Source organism: Cebus imitator, unplaced genomic scaffold, assembly GCF_001604975.1.
Source record: "Cebus imitator isolate Cc_AM_T3 unplaced genomic scaffold, Cebus_imitator-1.0 Scaffold793, whole genome shotgun sequence".
Lineage (NCBI taxonomy): Eukaryota > Metazoa > Chordata > Mammalia > Primates > Cebidae > Cebus > Cebus imitator.
The window spans coordinates 291,657-312,306 of NW_016108108.1; the positions used below are offsets into that span (position 1 = coordinate 291,657).

At 42.5% G+C, this 20,650-nt stretch overlaps 2 non-coding genes across 2 annotated transcripts; both read left to right on the forward strand.

The window, feature by feature from the left end:
- The first annotated feature begins 4,819 nt into the window (after positions 1-4,819).
- Positions 4,820-4,891, forward strand: TRNAA-CGC. Its single transcript has one exon. It is a non-coding gene; the product is annotated as a tRNA-Ala (tRNA).
- Positions 4,892-16,730: 11,839 nt separating this feature from the next.
- TRNAA-AGC lies at positions 16,731-16,802 on the forward strand. The gene has a single exon. It is a non-coding gene; the product is annotated as a tRNA-Ala (tRNA).
- The last annotated feature ends 3,848 nt before the right edge of the window (positions 16,803-20,650 follow it).

Below are 20,650 nucleotides of genomic sequence, written 5' to 3' on the forward strand. Positions count from 1 at the left end.
AACTGGAGAACATTATGTTAAATGAAATAAGCCAGGCACAGAAAGACAAATTTTGCACATTCTCACACATAGTTGGGAGCTAGAAATTAAAACAATAGAACTCATGGGGACAGAGAGTAGAATGATGGTTAGCAGAAGCCGGGTAGTAGGGAGGGGGCTCTAAAGTAGGGACGGTTAATGGGTGCAAAATATAGTTTGATAACACAATAGGGTGATTGTAGTCAATAATAATTTATTGTATATCTTTAAATAATTAAAAGAGTGGGACTGGGTGTGATGGCTCATGCCTGTAATCCCACCACTTTGGGAGGCTGAGGCGGGTGTATCATGAGGTCAAGAGATTGAGATCATCCTGGCCAACATGGTGAAACCCCATCTCTACCAAAAATACAAAAATTAGCCGGGTGTGGTTGCAGGCATCTGTAATCCCAGCTACTCGGGAGGCTGAGGCAGAAGAATCACTTGAATCTGGGAAGCGGAGGTTGCAGTGAGCTGAGATTGGGCCACTGCACTCTAGTCTGCAGACAGAGGGAGACTCTGTCTCCAAAAAANAAAAAAAAAAAAAAAAAAAAAGAGTGGAATCGGAATGTTCCTAGCACAAATAAATGATAAATGTTTGAGGTAATGGCTACCCCAGTTACACTGATATGATTATATGTTGTATGCCTGTATCAAAACATCACATATGTACACCTATTATATATCCATAAGCATTAAAAATCAAAAAAAGAAATTTTAAAAAAGAAGAATTTGTTTACCCAAAGTCAGGACAAGCAGCAATAGTATAGGGGAAGAAAAGTAGCATGAATATAGAAAAAAAATACAATTTTTTTGGTTTAAAAAAAGTGCAAAATTACATTTATGTTCTGATAATGTTCTATATCAAGAGAGAAAAAGAAGCTACCAAAAAACCCATATTAAAAAATTCATACAAAGGCTACGTAGGATATAGATGTATACCAATGTGTTAGTTATCTGATGCTACATACTAAGTTACCCTGTCTTTTATGAGCCAGGCTCTGAAGTCGTACAACTCATCTGCCTCATTCTAATCAATCACTCATAAGAACAGTATTACACAGTAAAACAACACTGATTATGAAGGAAGAGTGGCCATCAGCTGATAATAAAGCTGAGTAATGAATACATGGGGATTCACTGCAACCTCTTCCTCCTGGGTTCAAGCGATTCTCCTGCCTCAGACTCCCGACTAGCTGGGACCACAGGCTCGTGCCACCACATCTGGCTAATTTTTGTATTTTAGGTAGAGACGGGGTTTCACTGTGCTGGGCAGGCTGGTCTTGGACTCCTGACCTCAAGTGATCTGCCCGCCCACCTCGCCCAGCCTTTTTTCTTTTATATGTTAAAATAGTCTCCAATGAAGAAGAAAAGAAAAGAAAAACTATACTGATTGCTTCACAAGAAGAAACGAACAATCCAAATCGGCCTATACCAATTAGAGAAATTGAATCAGTAATCAATAACTGTCTAAAACAGAAAGCATTAGGATCAGGTAGGTTCATTGGTGAAATCTAACAAGTATTTTAGGAAGAAACTATGCCAATGTTTTCATAAACTTACTGAAAATAGAAGCAGAGAGAATAATTCTCAACTCATTCTATGAAGCCAGCATTATCCTAATACTGAAAGCAAAGACATTACGAAAGAAAGCCACAGTGCAGTATCTCTTGTAAACATGGATGCAAAAATCCTCAGCAAAATATTAGCAAACTAATGCATAATGTATAAAAGGAGGCAGGTTGTGGAGGCAGGGGGCTTATGGGAACTCTGTACTTTCTGCTGTTTTGCTATGGACCTTAATTTTTAAAAAGTAAATTAACAGATACCAAGTTCATTTTCTGTGTTGTGTGATATTCCAATTTAATAAAGTAAGGCAGACCACCTGTTTTTATCATCTACTCAACAGCCAGATTTTCTTCTCAAATCGTTCAGTGATAATAAGATGCTTCCCTCATGGGAGCACCCGCAACATGAAGTTTCCGTGTCAGTGCTCATGTCATTTTCCATAGTCTCTGCATCTTCACCATTTTTCGTGTGTGTTTTGTTTTTGAGCCTGGCAGGAATGCAGTGGCACAATCATGGTTCACTGCACCTCCACCTCCTGGGCTCACGTGGTCCTCCCTCCTCAGCCTCCTTGGTAGCTGGGACCACAGGCATGTACCACCATGCCCAGCTAGGTTTTTCGTTGTTGTTGTTTGTTTGTTTGTTTTTATAGAGATGAGGCAGGGTCTCACTTTGTTACCTAGGCTGGTCTTGAACTCCTGGGCTCAAGCAATCCTCCTGCCTCAACCTCCTAGTGCTAGGATTACAGGCATGAGCCACCACATCTGGCCTCACTGCCATTTTAAAAGACAATATTGAAACAGGTTTCTCTGTTTCAAGGAAGCCGCTGTGAAAGCAGAGGGAGCAGAAGACATTAAAATATCTTAATAATCTCCCAAGTAGCCAGGGCTGAGGTTTGGACCCAGATGATGAGCCTGTTTTGTAGCAGCATTTCTGACAGTCTAGAAGCAGGGTCCTTGGCAGTAGCCAAGCAGTACTGAATCTCTGACACTTTTCATGAGGAGATGTAGCTTTAGTCATCCTCACTAGCACACAACAGGAAGCCGCTTCTCCTCCTCCGTCAATAGGCAGCAGGCAGGGACTGCAGATGTAATGGCACACATTGCACACTTGCATGTCACTGTCCTGCATTTATGAAGGTTTCTTCTCTTTTCTTTTTCGTCTTTATATTTTATAGCAGTTTTAGGTTCACAGAAAAACTCTGTGGAAGGTACAGAAATGTCCTATATATCCCTGTCCTCACAAAGGCAGAGCCTCATCCACCAACAATATCCTGCACCAAAGTGATACATTTGTTACAACTGATAAACCTACATTGACACACCACCATCACCCAAAGTCCATAGTTCACTGTATGGTGCACTCTTGTTGTGTAATTGATGGGTTTTGACAAATATATGATGATATATATCCACCAGTACAGTATTATACAGCGCATTTTCACTGCCCTAAAAATCCTCTGTGCTTGCCTATTCACCCTTTACCCCTAACCCCTGGAAACCACTAATATTTTTACTGTTTTCATAGCTTTACCTTTTCCATAATACCATATAGTTGGAGTTACAGTACACTGGCTTATATAACTTATTAATATGCATGTAAGTTTCCTCCATGTCTTTTCATAATGTCATGGTTCATTTCTTTGAGCACTGTATAATGTTCCATTGCCTGAATGTACCAGTTTATTTATGCATTTACCTACTGAGACGTCTCCATTGTTTACAAGTTTTGGCAACTATGAATAAAGCTTCTATAAACATCCATGTGCAGGGTTTTCTTTGTTTTTTTGGTTTTTTTAAAATAAAGATGGGGTTTCACCATGTTGGTCAGGCTGGTCTTGAACTCCCGACCTCAGGTGATCTGCCAGCCTTGGCCTCCACAGTGCTTGGATTACAGGCCATGTGCAGGTTTTTGTCATCTCCTCTCGGTAGATACCAAGCAGGGTGATTGCTGGGCCGTGCAATGAGAGTATGATTAGTTTTGTGAGAAACTGCCAAAGCGTCTTTCAAAGCAGTTGTGTCATTGTGCATTCCCGTCAGCAGTGAAGGAGAGTTCCTGTCGCTCCACAACTTCACCAGCTTTTGGTGTTGCCAGGGTTTTGGGTTTTTGCCATTCTAAAAAGTGTGTGGTGGTATCACTGTTTTAATTTGCATTTTCCTGATGATATATGATGTGGAGACGTTTTATGTGCTTATTTGCCATCTGGATATTTTCTTTGGTGAGTAGTCTGTTCAAATATTTTGCCTACTTTTTAATCAGGTTGTTTGTTCTTTCATAGTTAGGCATGAAGAGTTCTTTGTGTATTTGGGGTACCAGTCCTTTATCAGACAGGTGTTTTGCAGACATTTTCTCTGTCTGTGGCTTGTCTTCTCATTCTCTTGAGAGTGTGTTTCGCAGACCCGGTTTTCAATTTTTAATGAAGCACAAGTTATCAATTCTTCCATGGATCGTGTCTTTGGTGTTGTCATTTTCCGTTTGAAGAGTCGCTGTTCTGTCCTGTATAAGTTCTGAAGCAGGAGACAACACCTGAGCCCGCGGAGGCTGCACCGGCCCGGGCCGTGCGGGCGGCGAGTCTGTGCGTCCCGCTTCGCTCTTGCGCGCAGCACCTGCCGGAGACTCAGAACGAGGCGCGGGGAAAGAGCTGACAGGTGGATCAAGGAAAGAGGGAAACAAGCGAACTCACCTTCTTCCATCTAGGACTCGTCGTGGAGCCAGAGTTCCCAGGCAAAGCTGCGAGGTCAGGTGGGCCGGATGGGGCGTGGCCCGAGCCACTGCGTGCGCGGAAAAGGCCCGGCGGGATTTCCACGTTTCCATCTACTGGACATTCCTTCTCCGAGCCAGGTCGAGCGAGTGGGGAGCGACAGCTCAAGGTACGTTTCGTCACTCAACGTACTCAGATGCAGGGAATTTGGGTTGCGTTTTCCATGAGCCTTCGGCTGGCAAAACATTTTTCAAAGGGCCTTAACATATCCCTTAATTCTTTCCACCTGGGATTCAGTTGCGCCGACAGGAGGACGGACGGTGCGGGAGCTAAGACAGCGTGCTCTGCTCTCAGTCACCCCACGAGCTGCGTGTTGCTGCTGCGTCCCGGGACGTTACGCGGGTGTGATCTGGGTTAGCGTTTAGATGGAATTCATCCTCAGAGTTGCTCACTCCCTGGTCGAGCGCGAAGTGACATAAAATGCTTAGCGTTTTTAACAGGACAGGAATTCTCCCCTGCAGCTGGCTTGTGCCAGGGGATGTAGCTCAGTGGTAGAGCGCATGCTTCGCATGTATGAGGCCCCGGGTTCGATCCCCGGCATCTCCAAGGCCAACTCCTCTTTGACCTTTTGTTTAATTCAGCCTCTGGCGTAGAATATAAAGAAAAACAGCAACAAAGTATTTTAGTGCTTTCTCATTTTTGCCATCATCATTTCCTTTAAATCAATCAGTTTCCTGTCTTTGTTTTTCTTCCATTTGGTTGACTAGCCACACACCATATTCCTGTTTCGTGGAAACTTCCACAGTGTTTTATCCTGCAGTGAGTAGTACAGAGTCAGAGGGACAGTTCAGAAATGTACTATTCTTATGAATGCATCCAGGAAGAGGAAATACCACTGAATATCCAAGAATGCTTTAAGATTCATTAAATGAGGTCCTATCCATTCCCAGTCTCCAATGAAAAACAATCAGTAAAAATAAAATGTCTCTGTTTCATAGTTTTTTGGGGGGTTGGGGAGAGTGGAGAAGGTTGAGGAAGAGGAAAGTAGCATGCTTTTTTCGGTTTCAGGTGGGAGTTGCCTTCAGATAATGTAGATCTTGTCCTATTGTTACTAACCTGGTTACCATTTTCTCACTGCAGCTTTGCAAGGTTTCTGTGTGGGAGAGCTGGTCATAGGACATTTGGGACACTTGGGAAAGTAGTAAAGTTTACAAATATCTTGTGGAAATGGAAAGCAGGGTGGGTTAGAAACTTAACCGGCTGAATGTGGTGGCTCACGCCTGTAATCCCAGCTACTCGTAAGCTGAGGAAAAAGAATCACTTGAGCCTGGGAGGCAAAGGTTGAAGTGAGCTGAGATCGTGCCATTGCATGCCACATGGGCAAAAAACTCATAAGAGATTTCCCAACAGCACTGAGAACCCAACTAAGGTTGAATTCTGGGCAACTGTAAGTAAATAAATTTTTAGGCTTATGTTATTTCTGCATTGCAGAAATTCTTTGATTCAGCTGAGTGCTTTGGCATATTGATAGTAAATTTGCTTTATTGCTTCAGTTCACATTTAATGATACATTAAAAATGCCAGTGTGTATTTTTCTGCCATTGTTAAGAGGGAAGAATGAAACCTGATAAATAAGAGAGGATCACAACAATAGTGAAACATTACAGTGAAACATTATAAGAGGAAATAATGAAACATTACAAACAAGAGAGGATCACAATAATTAGGAAACATTACAAACAAAAGCGGATTACAATCAGACTTGAGCTTTAAAAGTTAATTCCATAAATAATGTGGAAAGTGGATTGGGAATGGGCTGAAATACGATGAAAATAAGACTATTTCAGATCTTACTGGAGGAGTCCAGATGAATTTGGGTGGGGACTTTCACTGAGAAGTGAATTTCAGAACATGAAGACCTGTCCTATGACCTTAGGATAAGAGTAGTCAGAGGCTGAAACTTTTCCAGGGGCCTGAACTGAAGGTACTGCTGACTTTTTCCAAGAGACTGATAGCTATGCAGCAGGATTTACCTCAATGATGAAGCTACCTGTCTCAATCTCTTAATTTCTCAATTAACCTCTTTTCCCACTCAGTTTTGTACTTCTAGTGGGATCTTTTGGACTATGGAGAATGTTTAATTTACTTGGAAAACATTCGGTCAGCTAAACTTACTGTCTCATATTCCTTCTATCCCAGTTACCACTCTGGATTTATGCCCCTCTGATTATCTACCTATCCCTTTGTCTCTGTACCCTTCTGCTCTTCTGTTTCAATGATGTTGACTTGCAGTTTGTCTCTCTGCATATTTCAGCCCCCCTCTGTACCTCACATTTCCATGTTAACAACCACTATCCTCAACCACTTATCCAGATGTTCCTGCCTTAACTTAAGCCTACATCTCCCTAATGCATTGCTATTTAAATTAGAAAGTACACATTCTTCAATCTCAGGATCAGGAAGTGGGTTAGAACCTTCTGAGGCCACATTCCTATTTCCAAATCATTGCATTTCGATCTGCATTTAAAAATCCCCATTCTGGGTTGAACAGGGTGGCTAATGCCTAGCACTGTGGGAGGCCAAGGTGGGCAGATTGCTTGAGCCCAGGAGTTTCAGACCCATCTAGGCAACAACGTGGTGAAACCCCATCTCTATAAAAAAAAATACAAAAATTAACCAGATGTGGTGGCATATAATCCCAGCTACATATTCCCAGCTATATAATCCCAGCTACTTGGAAGGCTCAAATGGGAGGATGGTTTGATCCTCAGGAGGATGAGGCTGCAGTGAGCTGTGATTACACTGCTGGACTCCATCCTAGGCAACAGAGTGAGACCCTGTCTCAAAACAAAAAAACAAAATCCTATTCTGGCCTGGTGAAGTGGTTCATGCCTATAATCTGAACACTTCGGGAGGCCAAGGTAGGAGGATTGCTTGGAGCCAGGAGTTCAAGACTAGCCTGGACAATATAGTTAGATCTCATTTCTAAAAAAAAATTAGCCCCTCGCCCCTAAGAGAAACCCTGTTCCTTGGAGGCTTTGCTTTACAAAACAAAACCTCACATTTCTGAGCAAGAAAACTCTTCCTAATTTAATGAAGACCTGGTGCCTGGTTTCTTCTATGCACCCTTGGTGACTTCAGGGGCCCCGTGGACAGATCACCCAGCACCCGGCTTCTCATTTCTTTGATCTGTCTTTTCCCGGTAATCTTTATTTCCACTCTCTTTAGTCACTGACACACATGGCCATGCTCTGGGCTTTGTCATGTATCAGTATTAGGCCAAAGTAATAAATCCAAAATAATTTAATCCAGTGTAGAGTAATTTATAAGAACACCGACTCTGGAATTAGAATACTCGTGTTTGAATCTCAGCTTTTCTACTACTGTGAAACATGAGATGGACCATTTAATTGATTTAAGCTTCAGTTTTATCATCTGTAAAATGGGGTGAAAGTAATGCCAACTCACAGGACTTTGTGAATGTTAAATAACACATTTAATACAGTTTCTAATTATCAATAACGAACTATGGTAAGAACGCAATGAAAATTAAATATGTAAGAATCAATTGGCCTGGCGTAGTGGCTCATACCTGTAATCCCAGCACTTTTGGAGGCCAAGGTGGGCAGATCACCTGAGGTCGGGAGTTTGAGACCAGCCTGACCAACGTGGAGAAACCCCATTTCTACTGAAAATACAAAATTAGCTGGGCATGGTGGTGCAAGCCTGTAATCCTACCTGCTGGGGAGGCTGAGGCAGGAGAATCACTTGAACCCAGGAGGCAGAGGCTGTGATGAGCTGAGGTGGCACCATTGCACTCCAGCCTGGGCATCAAGAGTGAACTTCTGTCTCAAAAAAAAAAAAATCAATTAAGTTAAACCTTATAAGAGCACTTGTGACAATATCTTAGAACAATATACAAGCTCAACAAATGTTAGCTGCTATTATTATTAATATTATTACGATCTGCCTTCTTTCCCTGTAACTGCCACAAATATAATGACTTAAAACAACACAAATTTACTATCTTACATTTCTAGGGTTCAGATGTCAGAAATGGGTTTCACTGGGCTAACATAAAGGGGTTGACAGGGCTGTGTTTCTTGTGGAGTCTCTAAGGAAGAATCAGTTCCTATGTGTTTTCTAGCTTTTAGAGTTTGCCTGGATTGCTGGGTTGTGGCTCCTTCCTCCAACTTCAGAGCAGCAGTGTAACATCTTCAGATCTCTGACTCTGACCCTCATGCCTCCCTCTTTCACTTAGAAGGACCATTGTGATTACATTGTACCTACCCAAGTCATGCAAAATAAATACTCCATCTCAAGGCCCTTAAATTAATCAACCTGCAAAGTCCCCTTTGCCATGTAAGGTATCAAGTTTAGGAATTCCGACATAGATGTCTTCATGGAGGGTGTGAGAGCATTCATCTGCCTACCATAATATCCCCCATCTGCTCTCTTTTCTACTGAAATGCAACTTCCATTTCCTTAACATTTTTTTCTCTCCATGGATCTTTCTGTTCCTACCTTTTCTTCCTTCTATATCCAGCTTAGATTCCTTGCCCTTTCCCTTCAACCACATTTCAGCAATGTCCTCACACTCCTTTGTTTCATAAGGAACATCCTCCCCCAAAGTTCCAACTGCGGATGGTTCCAGTGTATCTCATTCACTCCACACAGACTGTTGGGTGCTTCTAGAGAATATCACACCACCGTGAAGATGAGTGCCACTCTAAAGAAGGAGCAGGCCTTCAATGCCCAGTCCAGGACACCTCTGCCCACAGCCTCCCCTGCCTTCCTGCCCACCCCAAGGCCCAGAATGCTCCTGCTGCTGTCCCTCCTGCTCACCTACTTGGAATAACAAAGGGGCCCGGTGGCTGCTGTACCCTCTTCTAGGGGCGGGTCCAAGGGGCAGTTCTGTACTGACCACCTCCTCTGCAAAGGAATTCAACTTGGTATCATCTTCAGAGAGGAAAGAAAGAGCAAGATTAGCGAAATAATTATGGCTTTTTTTACTTTGGGTCCAGATAGGACTTTTGGGAAGTTCAGTCCCACCCTTAATTTTAGAGGCCAGGAAACAAGTACAGAGAAGGGAGGTGACTTACTTGTTCCCTTCAATGCTACCCCTCTCACCTGTATTTCCCTAAGAGGATTCATAGTAGCTACTTCAAAAAGGCTTTACTTTCTCCAGATATCTAATCCTGCTTTCTGTACCTTCAGCTGATGACTTTGCCTCCTACATCAAACACAAAAATACCCTCAAATGAAAACCATCTTAACTTCCTTCATTAACTTGTAAATCTACCTATATTGGTATCCACCTTTTTTTTTTTCATTTTTGTCTGCTAAAATGGAAGAAATATCCCTTGTATCAGTGCTACACAAGCTTTAATGTTTATACAGAATCACCTGTGAATTTTGTTAAAATGAAAATTCCATAGGTCTGGGGTAACCCCTGAGATTCTATGTTTATAACTAGCTCTCAACTGATGCTGCTGCTGCTGCTCTCTATGCTACACTTTTAGAGGTGAGAGTGTAAAGTGTCCAGAGCTAGTTTTTTAAAGGTCCCCAGGCCATCATGTCCTGTATTCATGGGGAATTTGCGCTGTCAATTATTCCTGCTGTCTCATATCTTCACCCTCTCCTTCTCTGCTGATTTTATTACTATTTGAAATGGTTCGGCTGGGCACTGTGACTCATACGTGTAATCCCAGCACTTTGGGAGGCCGAGATGGGTGGATCGTGAGGTCAGGAGTTCAAGACCAGCCTGGCCAAGATGCTGAAACCCTGTCTCTACTAACAACACGCAAAAAAATTAGCCAGGTGTGGTGGCAGGAGCCTGTAATCACAGCTACTGGGGAGGCTGCGGCAGAAGAATTGCTTGAAACCAGGCAGCAGAGGTTGCAGTGAGCCGACATTGCCCCGTTGCACTCCAGCCTGGGCAACAGAGCAAGACTCCATTTCAAAATAAATAAAATAAAATAACATATTACAATGTTTAAGTTTCTTCATATTAAAAAATCTCCCCTCCCTTCATGTTCTTGTGCAGCCACCACGATTTCTCTTTCCTTCCAATTCCAGCCACATTTATTGAAATGGATATTTTTACTCTGTGTCCCCAGTCCTCATCTTGCTCTCATTTCTCAGTCTTCTGAATATAAACCTGACACGTAGAATTGCAGTGAAATGACTCTTACCAGAGTCACCAATGATTCCCGTGTCTTTAAACCTAATGAACATATTACTCTTCACTTTGCTAAACTCATTTTATCATTTGGCACCAATGATTCTTCCTTTGCAACACCTGTCTTTCCAATGCAATATATTGTATTGATTTCCCCTAAGTTATTTGTCAAACTTCTGTTGTTGTTGTTCAGTGTTAAGTGTTTTTTTAGAATTCAAATGTAGGCATTCTTCCTTCCAGCTCCACACATTCTTCCTAAGCATTCTCATGTATTATGCTTGCTTTAAATACCCTCTGTTCGCTACTATTACTTACATATGTATCTTTAATTTCTACCATTCCCTATAGCCCACAGCACATCTCCACTGTGTTATTCCACAGGCACCCTGCTGCTTTCCTCCCACACTATCTCCTTAACCACCAAGGAGGCCCAACGCTACCCTCTACTGTCTCTCAAAACCATACACTACTTTCCCACTCATTTAATCTAGCAAATCTAACTTACTGTGCATATTCATAAGTCAATTTCTCTTCTGGCCTTGTGATGTCTTTTTCTGACAAGGACCTCAATCCTGGTTAAAACTAATGACGTGGGACGGGTGCGGTGGCTCCCGTCTGTAATCCCAGCACTTTGGGCGGGCTGATCACGAGGTCAGGAGATCGAGACCATCCTGTCCAACATGGTGAAACCCGTCTCTACTAAAAATACAAAAAATTAGCCCGGCGTGGTGGCGCAGCGTGTAGTCCCAGCTACTCGGGAGACGGAGGCAGGAGAATCGTTTGAACCCGGGAGGTGGAGGTTGCAGGGAGCCAAGATCGAGCCACTGCACTCTAGCCTGGGCTACAGAGTGAGACTCTGTTTCAAAAAATACCAAAAAACAAAAAAACTAATGATGCGCCTAGTCGGTATGAGTGCATGAGAAACTCTTCTTAGGCCTCCACAAATCTCATAGTCTTCTGTTAACACAGGTTCAGAGTTTAGCCACTAAGTAGAGAGGAGTGCCCATTTACCAAGAAAAAAAAAAGAGTGAAGAGAGGAAGTTTGGAGGTAAAGGAAAAACAAGGCTTTAGTTTTGAACATGTTAAGAGATGCTGACTAGACATCCATGTGGAGATGTCAAGCAGGCATGAGATCTGAGGAGGCTGAAAGGGACAGCTTTTATTTTCCGAGAAACTGTGAATAGACTGGGAAGACTCAATCTTCCCAGTGTTAATTCTCCCTCTGTTTCACTTAAACAAATGACTGATTCAAACTTGCTTAGTTCCAATTGGTTGATACAGCTGAGCCCTGATTGGACAAGGCAGCTGAACCCTGATTGGACAAGGCAGTTGAGCCCTGATTGGACAAGGTAGTTGAGCCCTGATTGGGTGATTTTCAAGCCCAAAACTACAAGTCTTGTTGATTGAATGTTACTAGGTGATGGACTGGGGATTTCTAGCTAGAGTTTATATTGGCCCTGGTTACAAGAAGTACTCTGGTCCAGCGTTGCAGAGCAGAATGTTTGTCATGGGTGGTGTTTTCTGAGAACCCAGAGTACTTGAATGTTCCCTCAGCTGGGCCATGATCTCTGGACCCTGTTAAATTTGGAGCTATCCTCGTTAGCCACAGGGAGTGCGTTTTGTTGGCAGGTGTTCTCTAGATTGAGGCCATTTCACAACTGGTATTATCTTTTTTGTCTGCTGTCCAACACAACACCATATCTATCTTGTCTCACAAATGTACCTGGAATCCACCCACACCTCTCTTCCACTTTAAACTACCTAAGCCAAAAATATTTACTCAATAATTCACTCAATAAATGCACTACCTATTTGCCAGCACTCTCCTAGAAACTGTAGATACAATGGTAACAAAGATGGACAAATTCCCTCCACTCAATGAGCTTACCTTCTGGAAGACGTCACACTCTCTTGCCAAGATCACCACAGTAGCCCCCTAACTAGTCCCCTAGCATCTTCATTCTTCCTGAAATTCATGCTCCATATCGTTGCCAGGATTATCTTAGAAAAATATTTATTACCGCTGGGTACGACGGCTCATGCCCGTAATCCCAGAACTTTGGGAGGCCGAGGGGGCAGATCACTTGAGATCAGGATTTCGAGACCAGCCAGGCCAATATAGTGAAACCCCGTCTATACTAAAAATAAAAAAAATTAGCTGGGCGTGGTGGTGCAGACCTGTAATCCCAGCTACTTGGGAGGCCGAGGAAGGAGAATCACTTGAACCCGGGAGGTGGAGATTGCAGTGAGCTGAGATCTACACTGTAGCCTGGGGGATGACTGTTTCAAAATTAATAATAATAAATTTAAATTTACATATGTATTACATTATATCATTTCCTACCTCAAATTCTGTTCCAATTAGCATATGTTTTGCTCCCATTAATGGAAAACCTGACCATCAGTAGTTTAAATGAGAGTGGTTTATTAGTCCCACATAACAAGAGGTCAGAAGGAAAGGTTGATGAAATGTCTTAACAGTATCATCAAGGACGCACCCAGGCTTCCCAAATCTTTCTGTTAGAGGAACCCGTGCTTACTAGGCCTCTGGTTTAATAAAACGTGACCAGAATGAAATAGTGAGGCACTCACAAGGCATCTATAATGGTCTGAAAATAGTCACATTCTAAGATGACCACCAATTGCCTTGCAGAATGTTTATGGTCACACAGAACACCTGTTAAGAACCATGCCTTAGTTATATCATGATTCATCCACTGCGATGGGCCACAATGACCTCTGAAAACAATTAGGATTTTACAAGATACGGAAAAAGGACTGTCAGGTAAACAACCAAAGTAGCACCCTCCGTTTCACTGCCTTTAGCATAAAATTCCAACTCTTATTTACAGAGTTCTGCAGTCTTCATCACAGTTCAATCCCACTTTCCTTTTTTATAATTTCTGAACCAACGAAGGTAATTCCTACCGGAGGGCTTGTTACTTTATCTCTTCTTTCTCCTTGGAATGTTCCATTTCCTTTTCTTTGTATCATTGACTCCTTATTGTTCAGATACTACTTCAGTCTACTCCTAGAAGTGTCCCTCTCCCTTGCCCTTCCGGTTCATTCAGGGGAACATTCAGGAGCTAAGACTGATGGCACAATATGAACCTATTAATATGTATGTGATGTGATGTGATACACAATTTTTCAAAGATAATTCTGGCACCAAGGTCTTGGTGGCAGCTTTTCTGACAAGACAGGAATGCCTACACTGTGGAATAAATACACCTCAAAATATACCCACCAGAAATTCCCTTCTTGATTCTTGAAACAAGTCACATCATCAGTGTTCTCAGTGCACTTTAACGTCCTGCTTTTTGCTTTCCCAGATAGGGAATTATGGTTATCCCATGCAATTTATTTCAAGTGATTATGGTAAAGGTAGGCCATCCTTCCCCTCTTACCAAATAATAGTCAACTGTCTATTAAATAGAAAGAATGATTTAAACTTAAATTTTTTAAATCAGTGCAGTGCATGGATTCCTTTTTAATAATTTTCTTTTTCAGATGGAGTTTCATTCTGTTGTCCAGGCTGGAGTGCAGTGGCCTGATCTTGGCTCACTGCAATCTCTGCCTCCCAAGTTCAAGGGATTCTCCAACCTCAGCCTCCCAAGTAGCTGGGATTACAGGTGCATGCCACCATGCCCAGCTAATTTTTGTATTTTTAGTAGAGACAGGGTTTCACCATGCTGTCCAGGCTGGTCTCAAACTCCTGAACTTGTGACCCACCCACCTCGGCCTCCCAAAGTGTTGAGATTACAGGTATGAGCCACTGTGCCCAACCTCCTTTTTAAGAAATTTTTAAGGTCTTGTTTTTAGGATTTGTTGGAGAATGTCATGTTGATAGTTAACAAATGTTGTGGTCTTGGAATCTAGAGGCAGCCTAGAGGTAGAATTCTGTCCTCTTGTTTTCCTTTTCTTTCAAGTCAACTGACTGGGTAAGGCCCACCCACACTCTGGAGGGTAATCTGCTATAAAGTCTACTTTCTTCCTTTCTTTCTTTTTTTTTTTTGAGATGGAATCTCACTCTGTTGCCCCAAGCTGGGACACAATAATGCAATCTCAGCTCACTGCAGCCTCTGCCTCCTGTGTTCAAGTGATTTTCGGGCCTCAGCCTCCTGAGTAGCTGGAATTACAGCCATGTGCTACCACACTTAGATAATTTTTGTGTTTTTAGTAGAGACAGGGTTTCACCATGTTGGCCCGGCTGGTCTCAAACTGTTGACCTCAAGTGATACCCCTGCTTCTGCCTTCCTAAATGGTGAGATTACAGGCCTGAGCCATCACACCTAGCCTACGCGAAGTCTACTGATTTAAATATTGATCACATCTAACAAATACCGTCACAGAAACTTCTAGACTGATGCTCTACCAAGCAACCCTGCATTCTTACCTAGTCTAGTAGATACATAAAATTAATGATAATAGCTGTGTGGTGGCCTGGACACAGCTCGGTGACAGAAAGCTGAGGCATTCGTGGTGCTCATCTTGTTTCTCATTTTTCAGAGATCACTGTCCTTCATTGCCTATTGTTTCTTGTTTCAGATTTTCCCTTTTTAGAAATTTTTGGTTGATTCAGGTGGAATAGTAACTCGGGTTCCTGTCATGCTATCTTGGCCAGAGGTTTCCACTTCCCGAACTTATCAGGGTTTTTTTTTTTTTGAGAGGAGTTTTGCTCTTGTTGTCCAGGTTGGAGTGCAATGGTGCAATCTTGGCTCACTGCAACCTCTGACTCCCAAGTAGCTGGTTTTACAGGCATGTGTTACCATGCCCGGCTAATTTTGTATTTTTGGTAGACATGGGGTTTCTCCATGTTGGTCAGGCTGGTCTCGAACTCCTGACCTCAGGTGACCTACCTGCCTCAGCCTCCCAAAGTGCTGGGATTACAGGCATGAGCCACTACGCCTGGCCACTTAACAGTTTTAAAGTTCAAAGCGAATCATGTTGCAAGAAATAGAAGACACAGCTATGATTCTTAAAAATCTTGTTTCCAAGCAGAGGTGTTAATAGTTGTCTAAGTCTTTTGTAAGATTTGTTCCTTACCTTCCAGGTGCACACTGGGGTCTAGAGTATGATTAATTATGAGAATGTCAGTTCTTGAAAAGATATTTCGTACTATTACTTATATTTTCCTCTCAGCAGTGAAGAACTTTTCTGAAAGTATTGTGATTATGACATATTTTCCCCTCTTTTAATCCTCTAATATGTTGCATTAGGTTAATAAATGTTATAATATTCATTGACACATGCATTCCTTTAATGTACTCCATCTTTTAGTCAGTTCAGGCTGCTATAACAGAATACCATAAACTGGGCGGCATGAACGACAAGCATTTATTTCTCATCGTTCTGGAGGCTGTAAGTGCCGGGGAGGTGAGAATTGCCGGTGTCACCTTGTCAAGCTGCCCTTTATAGCCTCCTCCCCGCCTGCTCCTCCTCCCAGCTTCAATCGGATCACGCCCAGGCCTCCGCACAGCTCTCCCCTCATTTCTGCTTGGCATTCCTCCCCACCCTTCCAGACTCGGTCACAGGTCACTGAGCTCTACGCAGGAATAAAGCCTTCTCTGTTCCCTTGATGAGAACGGGGTCTCATTCCCTCTACAGAAAATGAAGCGCCACAGCAGCAGAGAGTTCGCCCCAATCGCACAAGTAACACGTTTCTAATTTCATTCTGGGCTCTTCATTTCGAGGAATCCGAGTAGGATCTGGGGATTCCTACTCTGCGGATTTGATTTGTGTTCTCTGGATGAAATCCGGATCAGGAGGCCGCGGGACGCGATCCAGCATCTTGATCATCGTCCCAGTTGCTAACGGAGTGGAACGAGTCCGTTTTTGTAATAGAAATCCCTCCACTCGCTCCTTGTTTTCTCAGAAAAGGTACACAGCGGTTTCTGGAGTCTGGGAATAGAATGTAGAAATGGGATAAGGAACTGGAGGCAGTTCAGTAGCTTCCCTAAGGAAAGAGAGTCGTTGGCAAAACATTTTCTATCTTTTCTGGAAGGATCTTTTGTCCTGAAAATGTTTTTACAAATGAGAAAAGCATTCAGAAAAGGAGGGTCTGGGGGAATGTTTCTTAACTGACATTTCCTCCCCTAGTCTGTTCTTAATCCTTACCAAATGTCCGCAAGATGCCGGTTAATCAGAATTCATTGGTAGAGCCCTACAAAAAGGGGAAATGAAAATTCTAACGTTAGAAACTCGAAGAGGTAAATGTCTATATTCTTTCATAAAGGTGGTTTTAAAACACTGGTTTTTCGAGGTGGGGATGTAGCTCAGTGGTAGAGCGCATGCTTAGCATGCATGAGGTCCCGGGTTCGATCCCCAGCATCTCCAACGTTTTGCATCTCTGCTCCGGAACCATCTTTCTTCTGCAGATACAGTCACATCCCATTTCTATAGAATCCGTAAATTAATCATCTTGCCCCACCGCAATGCTTATATCTTGCTTTGACTACGCCTGTAGCTCTTTCATTTTTAAAATATTCCTCTCCATCCTCAGCTGCATTTACATATGATGTGTGACTCGATCCTGTTCCATTAGAGTGGTAGTGAAAGGAACATTTATTAATAAAAATCCTAAACGGATGATTTTTGAACGAATTCACCTTGTCACTGAGTTTTGGTGCTGGCTTTGTGGTGGGGGAGGCAGCGGTAGGCTGAGCTCCGGTCTCGGGTTTCACCTTCTGAGGCTCAAAGCGAGAAAGATGGATTTCTCCCGAAGCTCGCAAAGAAAATGTGCTCTTCCCAGGCCGGAGGCTACGAAGTTTTGGGTAAATTTAAGTTCTCCAAACGTGGCAGTTCTCTCAGAAATCGTACACAAAGAGGTGAAATTGTAGCATTTTTGACACTGACGTTTTTCCTTCAGTGATTGCATCTTGCCAGTGAGTTCATAGCGTTCTCATGATTGTGTGGATTTGATCCCTTTTATACTGATCTCTTTTGAAATCTCTAAATTTGCTTCACTGATTCTAAAACTGCTCACTTCAATTCTCCTCAAACAAACAAAGCACTTCTCTTTTTAAAGCTGGTGTTTTTATATCATGCAGGTGAGTGAGGGCTTTCTTTGGCTGGCTCTTTTGTGTGTTTCACAGAATACACAAAGACCTCCTCTGGGGAGGCAGCATCTCTTGTATCCTGGTGCTTTAGCCTCAACTTCCAGCTTGCCACAATGTGGAGATGGGGTAAGGCATCAGGGGCAGTTCAGCAGTTTCCCTAAGTAAAGACATTCGTTGGCAAAATATTTTCTATCTTTTCTGGAAGGATCTTTCCTTTGTCCTGAAAAGCTTTTTACAAATGGGGAAAGCATTCAGAAAAGGAGGGTCTGGGAGAATGTTGCTTAACTGAAATTTCTGCCCCGACTCTGCTCCTAGTGTCTGCCCCAGTGGCCCCCAGTGCCACTCTTTCCTCACCAGTTCCCTGAATTTATTTGATATAAGAGACCTGGAGAAGTTATACATTTCACTGACTTAATACTTCAGCTACCCACAGGTTCAGGCTATGCATGCTTTATATCCCCTCCAAGAAAAAAATATATATATTAATTTACTTTGGTCACAGAAAGTGGAGGCTTCCATTTATGCCTTGAGCAAGTAATTTAAGTGATAGATTTATAGTCTTTATTTATTTGCATTTTCAGCGCATAACATATAACTGTCTTCCCCTTCCCATCTACCCTCCTTCTCTTAGGTCCTTCATATTGTTGCAGGGAAAGGCAGTCCCCAAAGTCTGCTTTTCATTCCAGTTGACCACAGGATATAACTTACCTCATATTTTAGACGTTCTTGCCAAACACTGCCAGATTTCCTCCCTTGAATGTTTAAACTTTCCCAGGTTTGCCCAATACACATAAGAAAGAAGAATCACTTTTAAATTTCTATCTACACACCATGACATATTTTATTTTAAATTACCGAGAAGTTATTGATCACAACCTAAGAATAAACTGTGCAAAGATTTTCCTACATTACGTTGCAGGTCTGCTGTATCTCATTTCTCTTTAACATGAAAAGAATAAATTACATTCCTCACTAAATAACCTTGATTCACATCTAATTTTCTTTAGCACAAGACTTTGTAGAAACCACTAAATGGAGGCTCAGAGGAATTTTAATCTGATAACAAAAAGGATTCTTTTCAACTTTTCAATGCTAAGAAATAGGATCAGCAAATAGAAGATTTTCCTCCAGGTTTCAGCTCTCCGCTCATTTCTATGGTCTTAGAAAACTGCCCTTTTTCTTTCTACCTTTCATTTCTCTTCATATTCTTTGGGCAGAAAAGCTACAGAAAATGAGGCCCGGTTTTACCTAATTAAAGCAATCATCTTTCGAAATATTGTTTAATTTTATTTATTTATTTATTTGAGGTGGAGTCTCGCTCTGTTGCCAGGCTGGAGTGCAGGGGCGTGATCTCAGCTCACTGCAGCCTCCACCTCTGAGGTTCAAGCCATTCTCCTGCCTCAGCCTCCTGAGTAGCTGGGCCTACAGGCGCGTGCTACCATGCCCAGCTAATTTTTGTATTTTTAGCAGAGACAAGCTTCACCATGTTGGCCAGGATGGTCACGATCTCTTGACCTCGTGATCTGCCTACCTCGGCCTCCCAAAGCGCCAGGATTACAGGTGTGAGCCACTGTGCCCAGCCAAAATATAATTTTATCTTTCTATCAGGGACCCAGAATCATATAAGTTAAAACAAGCCTTCCTTTATTAAAACAGTCCCAAGTTATTAACTTCCCTTTTCCATGAGATTAGTTTATTTCAATGTCTTCTCTTGCTTTAAGATCAGGTCAGAACTGCCTCAGACAACTGGCAAATAACCTCAAATTTCGATTTGGGGGAACAGGGTTTAAGAGTCTATTTCTTCCATCCCAGAAGGCTCTGAATTCTTAATGGATACGTCCCTCACCCAACCCCCCAACCCTTCCCCCTCCCGGCCAATAACTAGCTTTGCAAAATAGGGATCTCAAGGAGTGGCAATTCTGATTATCACAGTCCTGGGACAATTTTGGAAAGACAAAACATAAAATAGAAGCTTTTTTTTTTACTTGGCAGAATGTACCTGGTGAGATTAAATTACATCACCTCCACCTGCCCTTGGCTTTTAAAATGTCTGTGAACCACTTAGGTGTCTATGACTAAAGGGCCAGTGAGGTCTCTGGATAAGCTCAGCCTGACTGAGAAAGGAATACACCTGCAGATGTACCTCAGATGCCTTCTCCCACCTTCCTGGATATTTGGAGATAACTGAAATAGAGACTTTCTAAGCCAATGGTTCTCAACCTTGACTGCATATTCAGATCACCTAGGGAGCTCTTAACACTGCCAAAGCCGCGGCTACACTTCTAGACAAATTAAACTAGAATCTCTCAGAGTGGGATACAGGCATTAGAAAATGTTAGAGCACTCCAGGTGATTTCACTGTGCAGCCAAGTTGGAGAACCACTGTTTTAGCTGTTAGGAAATCTGGGGGCTCGGGAACTATATTGGCTTCTGCCTTTCCCCATCCCTCTCATTACCCAGGGCACACTTCATCGACCACATGAAATAAATTAGTTAGGACACTGTTGTTGAACTAGGGTTAAATTTCGAGGAGATTCTTTTCATGTAGTTTGAAATTGAGAAATCTCAAAATACAACTTCTGATCAAGTTGATTACAATCCGGTGATCGCCTTGAAGTGACCAATAAAGAAGGCAAGGTGAGAATGAAAAGGGGTTAGAAAGAATCACACTCAAAACTGGTTGCCAACAGAACTCCTGGTATCCCACAAGTGCTAGCCTTGACTGTGGGTGATACAGCACACTGGAAATGTCGGAAACAAGCCAGGAAAAGGTCCGGCGGCTATTCCTCTTGACCACTCAGTCAGTAGATGCTGTGGCTACTATATTTTATTTAGTTCAAAGTGTTCTATTATTGTTAAAGCTATATCAGAGTTATGCTATTGTAGGCCTGTAATAAATATTAGCAAGAGCAGTTGCTCAGCATTTGACAGCCCAGAATGATTTCACCCAAAGTTAATGGAAGCTAAGAGGGTGTAAGAAGCTGGACATGGTGCTCACACCTGTAATCCCAGCACTTTGGGAGACCAAGACGGGTAGATCGTTGAGATCAGGAGTTTGAGACCAGCCTGGCCAACAAGGTGAAACCCCATCTCTACTAAAAATACAAACAATTAGCTGGGCTTCAT